The sequence below is a fragment of the Erpetoichthys calabaricus genome, chromosome 4, assembly GCF_900747795.2.
Source record: "Erpetoichthys calabaricus chromosome 4, fErpCal1.3, whole genome shotgun sequence".
NCBI classification, from domain to species: Eukaryota; Metazoa; Chordata; class Cladistia; order Polypteriformes; family Polypteridae; genus Erpetoichthys; species Erpetoichthys calabaricus.
The window spans coordinates 310,824,006-310,836,597 of NC_041397.2; positions in this window are offsets into that span (position 1 = coordinate 310,824,006).

Below are 12,592 nucleotides of genomic sequence, written 5' to 3' on the forward strand. Positions count from 1 at the left end.
CGCCCTTCCAGGTCTCACTGTCATTGCCCACGTGAGCATTGAAGTCCCCCAGCAGATCGAGGGAGTCCCCAGAAGGTATGCCCTCTAGCACCCCCTCCAGGGACTCCAAAAAGGGTGGGTACTCCAGACTGCTATTCGGTGCATACGCACAAACAACAGTTAGGACCCGTCCCCCCACCCGAAGGCGAAGGGAGGCTACCCTCTCGTCCACCGGGTAAACCCCAATGTACAGGCTCCAAGTTGGGGGGCAATAAGTATACCCACACCCGCTCGGCGCCTCTCACCGGGGGCAACTCCAGAGTGGTACAGAGTCCAGCCCCTCTCAAGGAGATTGGTTCCAGAGTCCAAGCTGTGAGTCGAGGTGAGTCCGACTATATCTAGCTGGAACCTCTCAAAGTCGCGCACAAGCTCAGGCTCCTTCACCTTCAGAGAGGTGACATTCCACGTCCCAAGAGCCAGCTTGTGTAGCCGAGGATCGGACCGCCAAGGTCCCCGCCTTCGGCCACCACCCAACTCACACTGCACCCGACCTCCTTGGCCCCTCCCATAGGTGGTGAGCCCATGGGAAGGGGGACCCACGTTGCCTCTTCGGGCTGTGCCCGGCCGAGCCCCATGGGTGCAGGCCCGGCCACCAGGCGCTCGCCATCGAGCCCCACCTCCAGGCCTGGCTCCAGAGTGGGGCCCCGGTGACCTGCGTCCGGGCAAGGGAAAACGCCGTCCAAAATTGTTTTTCTTCATAGGAGGTTTGTTTAACCTTAAACTCATTAGATTTATTATTTCAACAGATGGAGCTTCAGAAACATTTATAGTAGTAAAACTCATTGCATTTATCATTCCAACAGATGGCGCATCACAAGCATTTATAGTATTAAAACTCATTAGATTTGTCATTTCAACAGATGGAGCTTCAGAAACATTTATAGTAGTAAAACTCATTGTATTTATCATTCCAACAGATGGCGCATCACAAACATTTATAGTATAAAAACTCATTAGATTTGTCATTTCAACAGATGGAGCTTCAGAAACATTTATAGTAGTAAAACTCATTGTATTTATCATTCCAACAGATGGCGCATCACAAACATTTATAGTATTAAAACTCATTAGATTTGTCATTTCAACAGATGGAGCTTCAGAAACATTTATAGTAGTAAAACTCATTGTATTTATCATTCCAACAGATGGCGCATCACAAACATTTATAGTATAAAAACTCATTAGATTTGTCATTTCAACAGATGGAGCTTCAGAAACATTTATAGTAGTAAAACTAATTGAATTTATCATTCCAACAGATGGTGCATCACAAGCATTTAGCACTGCTTTTATGAATCCCTTACCAAATGGCATTTAACAGAGACACAGCAACTGAATGGATATACAGATGCAGAGACACATAGACACTCATCCCTTTCTTAAGGTGGACTATTTGTGATACAGTGGGTATAGAAAAGAATACCCCCCCCTTCGAAATATTCCCATTTTTTTGCCTTAAATGAAAAAACACAAAGTAATATTTTTTCCAGCTTGACTTACTCAATCCAAGTGAAAGATATCACAGCTACAGTTCAGAAGAATTTTAAAAAATCAAAAACAACAAATCCTGAGATGAATAAAGGAACCCCCCCCCACCCTAAACTCAATCAGGTGTCAGTGCCCCCCCCATTTCCATTGCAGTTACTGTCTTCCCCCCACCGTTGATCAGTTGTAATGAATGTGATTAGTGAAGCTGTTCCTGGTCCATTCATTCCCTTCCTTGGTGGTGCAATTGACAGCAAACAACTGACTAGGGGTGGGGGGCCACTGTCAAAATACATCAGGGATAGAGTTGTGGACAGACATAAGGCAGGAGATGGAGACCAAAACATCTCAAAGGCTTTATCAATCCAAAGGAGCCCAGTAAAGTCCATCATCAAGAAGTGTTTGGTACGACTAGGACCCTCCAAACTGGATGGAAGAGCAAGGAGGAAACTGGTAAGAGGGGCTACTGAGAGGTCAATGGCCACTTTAAAGGATTTGATGGCAAAGAGTGGTCATTAATGGTGTGCAGGTGACAACAATTTGACAAGCGCTCCACAATGGTGACTTGTTCAGGAGGGTCACACTTCTCAAGAAAGGTCACGTGAAGGCTCGTTTGAGTTTTGCCAGAATGCACACCTTGAAGATTCGGATGCCAAGTGGAAAAAAAAGATCTGATGGTCAGATGAGACCAAAATTGAATGGTATACCTGGCGGAAATCCAATGCAGCTCACCATCCACATCACACCTTACCTACATTAAAGCATGGAGGGGGCAGCATCCTGTTCTGGCTCTCGTTAGGGTAGAAGGAAAAATGGATGGGGCAAAATACTGTCAAATTCTGGATGAAAACCTGCTACCCTCTACCAGAAAGTTGAAGATGGGCAGAATGTTCACCTTTCAACACGACAACCACCTGAAGCACACAGCAAAATGGACCACACGGCGGCTGAAGGAGGAAGAAGTGAATGTCCTGGTGTGGCCAGTCAGAGCCCAGACCTCAATCACACTGAAAATCTGTGGAAAGATCTGAAGATAGCAGACCACCAACGCTCACCATCCAATGTGAGCGAACTTGAACAGTTAAACTGTAAAGAAGAGTGGGGGGCAAATATTACACAATCTAGGTGGGCAAAGCTGATAGAGAAGAATCAAAAACAGACTCAAGGCTGTCATTAAAGCAAAAGGAGGTTCAACAAAATGACATGGGGGGTCCTTTACTAATCTCAGCAGGTCTTGTTTTTATTTTTTTACAATTCTTCTGAACTATAGCTGTGATATCTTTCACTTGGATGTTAGACGTGGCATTGAGTAAGTACAGCTGGGAAGAAATATTAGTTTGTGTGTTTACATTTAAGACTGTAAAGCAAAAACAATGGGAATATTTCATGGGGGGGGGGGATTCTTTTCTGGGTGGCACGGTGGTGCAGTGGGTAGCGCTGCTGCCTCGCAGTTAGGAGACCTGAGGTTTGCTTCCCGGGTCCTCCCTGCGTGGAGTTTGCATGTTCTCCCCGTGTCTGCCTCGGTTTCCTTCCACAGTCCATAGACATGCAGGTTCGGTGCATTGGCGATTCTAAATTGTCCCGTGTGTGTGCCCTGCGGTTGGCTGGCGCCCTGGCCGGGGTTTGTTTCCTGCCTTGCGCCCTGTGCAGGCTGGGATTGGCTCCAGCAGACCCCCGTGACCCTGTAGTTAGGATATAGCGGGTTGAATAAGTTGGATGGATTGATTCTTTTCTATACCCACTGTACATGAATTGGCACGGTTGCTTACGTTTGCACCATTTGTGTCTCTGTATTTGCCTCCTTCACTGCTCCACTGACCCCCCTTACTACATGACCCCTGATGTTCTGTTAAAATGTTTTTAAGGCAGAGGACTATACAACACGGCACCACGTATTGGAGTTTCCTTTCCTGATTTCCATTCCTTTATTTCCGAGAAAGACGTCACCTGATGCAAAGGCTGCTGGGAAATGGTGTCCTGGCCAAAAGCGAATCCCTTCTGCAAACTCGTTGTTAGGTCAGACTAATTATTTAGGGTCCGGTGCTTATGCTGGCAGCACTGAGCACGAACTAATCACCCGTGGGACCCTCTCGTTCACACGACCGCACTATCTTTAGAGATGGGGTGAAGAAAACGGGAGCGTCGAAAGGGAAACCCAGAATAACACGGAGAGAGCCTGCAAAGTGGCCAAGACTTTCAAGGCGCCATCCTTAGGTCCCCAATACGCCCGCCATGACTGATCTTTTATTGGTCCGTCAATATTTTGGCCAAGCTTATGATTGTAATTTTTTATTTTTTTTATTTGTTCTCCCTTCTGTCACACTCCCTCAAGTAATGCCAACTGAACATTGGGGTCCTCCACAACGTCACGCACCTCAAACTGTCTTTACGCCCAATCGACCCCGCGGGAGACACAGATAGGCAGCAGGGGGCGCTCGATCACTGCGCATGTCTGGGGAGTCCCGCCGGGTTTACGCTTTTTACACCTGCGAGCCGCGGCCCCTCCGCCGCTCCTTTCTTCCCACACTGAACATGTCGGTCAGCAGCGCACCTTCTGTGGCGCTCCACAACGGCCGCTTGTTAAACTGCTTCCTGGGCAATTGTCCTGCAGGCCAGCGTCTGGCACGAGATGAAAGGGCAGATATTAAAGAATTTCTGGGCCGCGATAAAAAAAAAAGGGCCATGAGAGAGCAAGAGCAACATCGGGGCGGGCGGTCGGGCAGGCAGGCAGGCAGGCATCGGCTGGGGACGCCATAAAAGACAAGCGCCCGCCTGCTTTACAAAGGGCCTTTCAGAGCGCCGATTATCTCCGGCTCTGGCAGCACTTCAATGGAGGTCTTATCACGCTAATGGAAGAAGATGGACTGTCTGTGAAGAAGAGCGCACATCGCGCCGATAACGGCCGGCAAGCGGAGATGTGCTCGGGACAGGCGGGCCGCTAAACGCTGACAGGTCAACCCGGGATTGGGCGCACAGCTGAGCTCAGGGTGTGAACATCAAAGACACCTGCTGGGCATACTGGCCATACTGGGGATGCAGTGCTGGTAGCCATGAGCAGCCCAAGGAATTCAAATGGGCAGGAATGTCATCTGTTAGCTGGCGCTATGACACAGTCCAGCACCCCGCTGTCACACTGGGGGACATTAAGTTACCTTGTGCTGACATGATGCTATATCTAATGTCACGTCGTGTCACAGTGCATCATGTTCTGTTAATCGTCTTGTGTTGTGCCACATTACGTGTCATATTATTTTGTGTTTGTGTCACATCACGTGGCCTGATGTCATTTTACATTACGTGACATAATGTTATGGTGTTCTGCTGTGTCACATTACATGACATTATGTAACATTGTGTCACATCACATGAGGTTACTTTATGTCATCTTATGTCAGTTTACGGGACATTATATTAGGTTGTGCTGTATTGTGTCACTTTATGTGTCATTTCCTTCTACGTCATGTCTTGTCATGTCACATTACTTTGAGTTATTTACATCAGGTTATGTTACACAATCTTGTATTGTGTTACATTATGTGACATTGTGACATGTTACGTTCTCTCACATTACATGACATCATGTCACGTCACATTACATGATGATATGCCACATTATGTTACATTATGTGACATTGTGACATGTTACGTTCTCTCACATTACATGACATCATGTCACATCACATTATATCACGTTATGCCACATTATCTTATATTATGTGACATTGTGACATGTTGCGTTCTCTCACATTACATGACATCATGTCACATCACATTACATGACGTTATGCCACATTATTTTATATTATGTGACATTGTGACATGTTATGTTCTCTCACATTACATGACATCATGTCACATCACATTACATGACGTTATGCCACATTATTTTATATTATGTGACATTGTGACATGTTACGTTCTCTCACATTACATGACATCATGTCACATCACATTATATGACGTTATGCCACATTATGTTACATTATGTGACATTGTGACATGTTACGTTTTCTCACATTACATGACATCATGTCACATCACATTACATGACGTCATGCCACATTATGTGACATTGTGACATGTTGTGTTCTCTCACATTACATGACATAATGTCACATCACATTACATGACGTTATTGTAGGGTCCCGGCCATGGTTGAAGACCCCTGAGTGACCGTTGGGTCTATCGAGGGAGGGTGGAGAACAGGTTTGTATGATTGACAGTAAAGGGAGAGAAAAGGAGTGGCACCCTGAGCAAAGGCGCGGGGGAATGGAGGCAGGGATTTTTTTTTCTGGATGGTTCGAGGGACAGGTGACAAGTGACATCACCGCTTTTGTTGTCTTTTTTTGTTGGGTTTACTAAAAGTGTCTCTCAGGGCCATAACAACGAGAGATTCATAGATAACTGCACAGCGTTCCAGTTCCAAGTCGTTGGTTTTTTACTCGTACAGTCATTTATTTTGATGTTGTTGTTGATGTCCCTGTTCCAGTGAACTGTTCTGCTGTCCCTTCTTCGCCCTTCTGTGTTTCTTCCTTTTTTTGAACCTGAGACTTTGCGGTTGCTACATGTCACATGCCATTATGTAACACTCTGTTGTGTCTTGTCATCTCATGTCATGTCACGTCACGTTACATGGTGTTATGTTACATCACGTGACATTAGGTGACGTTAGGTTGTGTCGTGTCATGTCAAACGACCTTGTGTTCTGTCATTCTGTGCTACATTTTGTTATGTTGTGTCGTGTAAAGTGACATGCCATTAGGTTACACTGTTGCACATTACATGACACTGCATTGTCTCTTGTCATCTCATGTCATGTCGCGTCACACGTGTTACATGGTGTTATGTTACATCATGTGACATTAGGTGGTTAGGTTGTGTTGTGTTCTGTCATTCTGCGCCACGTGTTGTTATGTTGTGTCGTGTGACATGCCATTCAGTTACACTGTTGCACATTACATGACACTACGTTGTGCCTTGTCATCTTATGTCATGTTGCATTACACTGTGTTATGTTACATCACATGACATTAGGTGACGTTAGGTTGTGTTGTGTTCTGTCATTCTGTGCTACGTTTTGTTATGTTGTCGTGTAACGTGACATTCCATTAGGTTACACTGTTGCACATTACATGACATTAGGTGGTGTTGTGTCATCTCATGTCATGTCTCATCATGTTACACGGTGTTATGTTACATCACATGACATTAGGTGACATTAGGTTGTGTCGTGTCATGTCAAATGACCTTGTGTTCTGTCATTCTGTGCTACATGTTGTTATGTTGTGTGATGTGACATTCCATTAGGTTACATTATTGCACATCACATGACATTAGGTGGTGTTGTGTCATCTCATGTCATGTCGCATCACGTTACTTGGTGTTATGTTATATCACGTGACATTAGGTGACGTTAGGGTGTGTTGTGTCATGTCAAACGACCTTGTGTTCTGTAATTCTGTACTACATTATTGCACATCACATGACATTAGGTGGTGTTGTGTCATCTCATGTCATGTCGCATCACGTTACATGGTGTTATGTTACATCACGTGACGTTAGGTTGTGTTGTGTTCTGTCATTCTGTGCCACGTGTTGTTATGTTGTGTCGTGTGACATGACATGCCATTCGGTGCCATGACTCTACTTGATGTTCTGTCACTGATCATGTTGTGCTATGCTGTGTCACATTTCATGTTATTTCATGTTCTGTCATGTCGCGTCGGGCGGCATGGTGGCGCAGTGGGTAGCGCTGCTGCCTCACATGTGGGAGATCTGGGGACCTGGGCTCGCTTCCCGGGTCCTCCCTGCGTGGAGTTTGCATGTTCCCCCCGTGTCTGCGTGGGTTTCCTCCCACAGTCCAAAGACATGCAGGTTAGGTGGATTGGTGATTCTAAATTGGCCCTGGTGTGTGCTTGGTGTGTTTGTGTGTGTCCTGCGGTGGGTTGGCACCCTGCCCAGGATTGGTTCCCTGCCTTGTGCCCTGTGTTGGCTGGGATTGGCTCCAGCAGACCCCCGTGACCCTGTGTTCGGATTCAGCGGGTTGGAAAATGGATGGATGGATGGATGTCGCGTCACATGCGACATTAGCCAGTACATGAGGCTAGGTTCCGTTATATCCTGTTCTGCCACCTGTGCTATGTGACGTTGTATGGACTGTATGGTGTTTATTGAAGGTGGTCTGCCAGACCAGACTGGTTACCTATAAGCATGCCCCCCCCCCCGTATTTATGGATTTATTGATTGATTTTTCTTTTGGCATCTCCTCTGCCCGGGGTTTGCCCTACAGACAGCACATAGCAGTAGTTCCTCCAGGCTTGTTAAATGGACTGCCGGTCCTAAATACCGAGACCACCTTCATGATGCAGCCCTCTACAGGATAGATGCAGCATGCGTCTTCTGCCCCGAAGTAACGTGACAGCCCATATCGTGCACACCCCTGCTTAATTTAATGGAATTAGGACTCGTGTCCCTTCATGGTTTCCCCATAGAAATGCTTGGTGTGGGACACTGAGGTGTCAACTTGAATTCACCCACACACACACACACACACACACACACAATGTGGACTACAAAGGGCTTCTCTCTCACTCCAAATGTCAAACACAATTACAGTTCTTTAATTTAGGATGTGATACCCGAGTCATGGGGGCAGCACTGAGCATAAAACAGGAAACTGCCCTGGGCATTGGCACCATGGCATGGCAGGCCCCACTGACGGGCACAGGGTCAGTTTGGATTTCTCTTTTTGACCCTCCACTCATATGGAAGGAAAGCCAGGCCTGGGAATTTGATGAATCCGGGAGTCACCGGCGCGGCACTCTGCACCACCATACAGTCACATCCAGTCGCAGAACATTCCGGAAGAAAGAATCGAGGGAAGTGAAGCTCAAACTGAGCCACATCAACCATACTGGCCTAAAAAGACCCGAATCCAAAACTTCACCACTTGAATCCTGCCCAGTGAGACCTCCAGCAATCCCACCAACAACTTATATAGCGCCTTTCCACAGTCAACACTATTTCAAGGTGCCTTATTGGTAAATTCTATTTTTTTATTTTACTATATAAGACATTGTTTAAAGTAAGGATTGACCAGAATGTTCATCTGAATATTCATGTAGTCCGCCATATTGGACGCTGTTTAAAATATAACTTGACTGCATCCATATAAGTTGCACTTGGCAAGAGTTTATGGGAAAGGCGCCTTGTGACATAACACCAGAGTCCAGTCGTCACTCATGAGAGCCCCGTCTCCTCTTCTTGTTTTCCACGTGGGGTCCGAGCTGACAACCAGCCGCCCGGATGCGTGGGCGGAGCCAATCCAATCCGTCTTTATTAACCCCGCCCACAAGCCCACTTATAAATGGGGGCTCGTGACCACTGTTCTCCGTCCATGGAGAGACAGAGAAGATGGAAGTCATCCACACAGACCACCCCTGACATTTGGATCAGCTAAGCATGGCAAAGACTCCTCTCCCTTTGACTGTGGGTAACTGAAGGGCAAAAGCAGATTAAATGAAAAGGACATCCCATTGTCATGATACCCATTGAAGCCCTGGAGGATGCAGTGACACATCTAGGGGAGACAGTGGCAGGGGTGGGCAGAGTGAAGCCCACCTGTTATGGTTTGAAGTGTTGTGTTACTCTCCATGGCATTGACGTGACCCTTTGGCCACTGTGGCCATACAGATGGTAAGAGTTTCTCACGCATACATCAGATTTCTAATACAATGGCTCTTTATTTAGGTAACACTCAGAAGTGAAGCCAAGCGTCATCTCTGATAGATCAATATCCATCCATCCATTTTTTTTTTAATCTGATTATCCCAAACAGGAATTTGCTAATCCAGCACACATTAGCTTGTGCGGCCCCCTTCATAATGAGCTGACTTTGCGTGACACGCCGTTTCATTTTTTTTAACGTGAGAAACACACAAGTCCCGCTTACATACTCTTCATTTTTTTTTTCTCTCTTCTTCCAGGCAGACCTTCGAAGAATGAATTTCGGACCCCCACCCCACCCGACCCCCTTTCCCTTTCTTGTAAATTCAAAAACATCTCTGACTGGGAAAGGCAATTATGTGCATACCAGAGGTCTTTGATTAATGCAGAGGCTGCCCCCACCGTACAGCAGCTCAGTGAAGCAGCTAGCAGCCTTAAACAATGAGGGGAATGTGGACAGGGCCCCGCCTGGGCCAGCTCCTTCAATCAGGCTGTTATTTTTGGAATGGTGGGCTCTCAGTGTGCACGGAGGCTGAGCTGAGCGCCATTCCACATGTGCCTGCCGGAAGGTTCAAGGCAACACTTGAATAGGCAAGGCGCTATAAACCAAAAGAGCATCAGCCAGCTGGCATGGATTAGCACGTAGTGCCAATTCCAGATTCACCAGATCACCCTTTGCACTTTCCAGTTATCAAGCAGGATATTCAATTTATGTATAGTGCCTTTTACAGTATATACTGTACTGTCAGCGCCATTGATAACTTGAAATTCATTATTTAAAACTCTTTTCACAACTATGACAGTTGAAGGGACTTTACGAAACACAAGATCCAGTGCCAGCCGCTTTATAGCACCCAGATTAACTTTTAAGAGATCGGCATTTTCATTTCTACAAATAATCAGTCTGCTTTAATTGCATATTGTGCCTTTCATACAGTATAGTGTGATATCAGTGCAGTCAGTCACTTAATCTTGATGGGAGTCTTTACAAAGCACAAGCTCCACTGCTAACTGCTTTATAGTGTCCTGGTGAATTTTTATCAGATCCAACGGTACACAGCCATCTGTTGGAATGACAAAGGCAGTGTATTGTGTCTGTTTTATGCCATTTGGCATGGAATTCATAAAAGCAGTGTTGATATTGATGATACACCATCTGTTGGAATGACAAATGCAATGCATTTTATTTCAACAAATGTTTATGATGAGCCATCTGTTGGAGTGACAAATGCAGTGCATTGTCTCTGTTTTATGCCATTTGGCATGGGATTCCAAAAAGCAGTGCTAATATTTATGGTTCACCATCTGTTGGACCGCCAAATGCAATGCATTTTATTACAAGAAATGTTTGTGATGAGCCATCTGTTAGAGTGACAAATGCAGTGCATTGTCTCTGTTATATGAGATGTGGAATGGGATTAATAAAAGCAATGTTAACATTTGTGATGTGTCATTTTTTGGAATGACAAATGCAGTGCATTGTCTCTGTTTTATGCCATTTGGCATGGGATTCCTTAAAGCAATGTTAATATTTGTGATGCACCATCTGTTGGAATGACAAATGCAATGCATTTTATTTTAACAAATGTTTGTGACAAGCCATCTGTTGGAATGGAAAATGCAGTGCCTTGTCTCTGTTATATGCCATTTAGAATGGAAATCTTAAAAATAGTGCTAATATTTGTGATGCACCATCTGTTGGAATGACAAATGCAATGCATTTTATTTCAACAAATGTTTGTGATGAGCCATCTGTTGGAGTGACAAATGCAGTGCATTGTCTCTGTTATATGAGATTTGGTATGGGATTAATAAAAGCAATGTTAACATTTGTGATGTGTCATCTATTGGAATGACAAATGCAGTGCATTGTCTCTGTTTTATGCCATTTGGCATGGGATTCCTTAAAGCAGTGTTAATATTTGTGATGCACCATCTGTTGGAATGATAAATGCAATGCATTTTATTTTAACAAATGTTTGTGATGAGCCATCTGTTGGAATGACAAATGCAGTGCATTGTCTCTATTATGTTATTTAGTATGGAATTCTTAAAAACAGTGCTAATATTTGTGATGCACCATCTGTTGGAATGACAAATGCAATGCATTTTATTTCAACAAATGTCTGTGATGAGCCATCTGTTGGAGTGACAAATGCAGTGCATTGTCTCTGTTATATGCGATTTGGTATGGGATTATTAAAAGCGATGTTAACATTTGTGATGTGTCATTTATTGGAATGACAAATGCAGTGCATTGTCTCTGTTTTATACCATTTGGCATGGGATTCCTTTAAGCAATGTCAATATTTGTGATGCACCATCTGTTGGAATGGCAAATGCAGTGCATTGTCTCTGTTATATGCCATTTAGTATGGAATTCTTAAAAACGGTGCTAATATTTGTGATGCACCATCTGTTGGAATGACAAATGCAATGCATTTTATTTCAACAAATGTTTGTGATGAGCCATCTGTTGGAATGGCAAATGCAGTGCATTATCTCTACTATATGACATTTGGTATGGGATTCATAGAGGCAGTGTTAATGTTTGTGATGTGCCATGTGTTGGAATGACAGAGAAATAGCAATTGGACAGACAGGTTCTTTTTGGAAATGAAAAGTAAACAGATATAAGCAAAGGGAGAGCACACACCCTCAAACATGGGTCCATCTGACTACAGGTGACAACTCTTTTCACTGTGCCACCATCAGTCAACTCCTGACATTTTCGAAGGTTTATAATGTCATGATTGTCACTTTATCATTTTTTTTTACAATATCCAAGAATTGAATGTAAAAAGGGAAAGGGTAAACTCTCAAAGTGATGTCTAAATACTATAAGGTGGCTGCCATATGTGCTGTGTCACCAGCAGTTGACCTCTGGCAATTCTGTCACTCATTGTCATGGAGTTATTTCTGAGAGTTTGGAATCATAGGGTTATTGTTCTCCAAGCAGACAAGTCCTTGTCGGATATATAAAGTTAACGGATATAAGCAAAGAGAGAATGTGTGCCCTCAAACTGAGGTCCAACTGGTTGGGGGTGCCAGCCCTACCTGCTGTGCCACCACCAGCCAACTTCTGTAAAGTCCCCAGCGTTTCCATCACTCCCTGGCTTTCCTTGCCCTTCCTGACTTCATCATCCGTATTATGAGGCTTGTGGTGGGATGTCCATAGAAGTGAGAGAGAGAGAGCACACACCCTCGAGCTGGGGGTCCAAATGATGTGGCAGCCCCACCCTCTGTGCCACCAGCAGTCATGTCCTGTCGAGTCTTTTGCTGGCTCCTGGCACTCCCTTTTTTTCATCGCCTAGATGCACCCTTCATTGTGAGCCTCACCCGC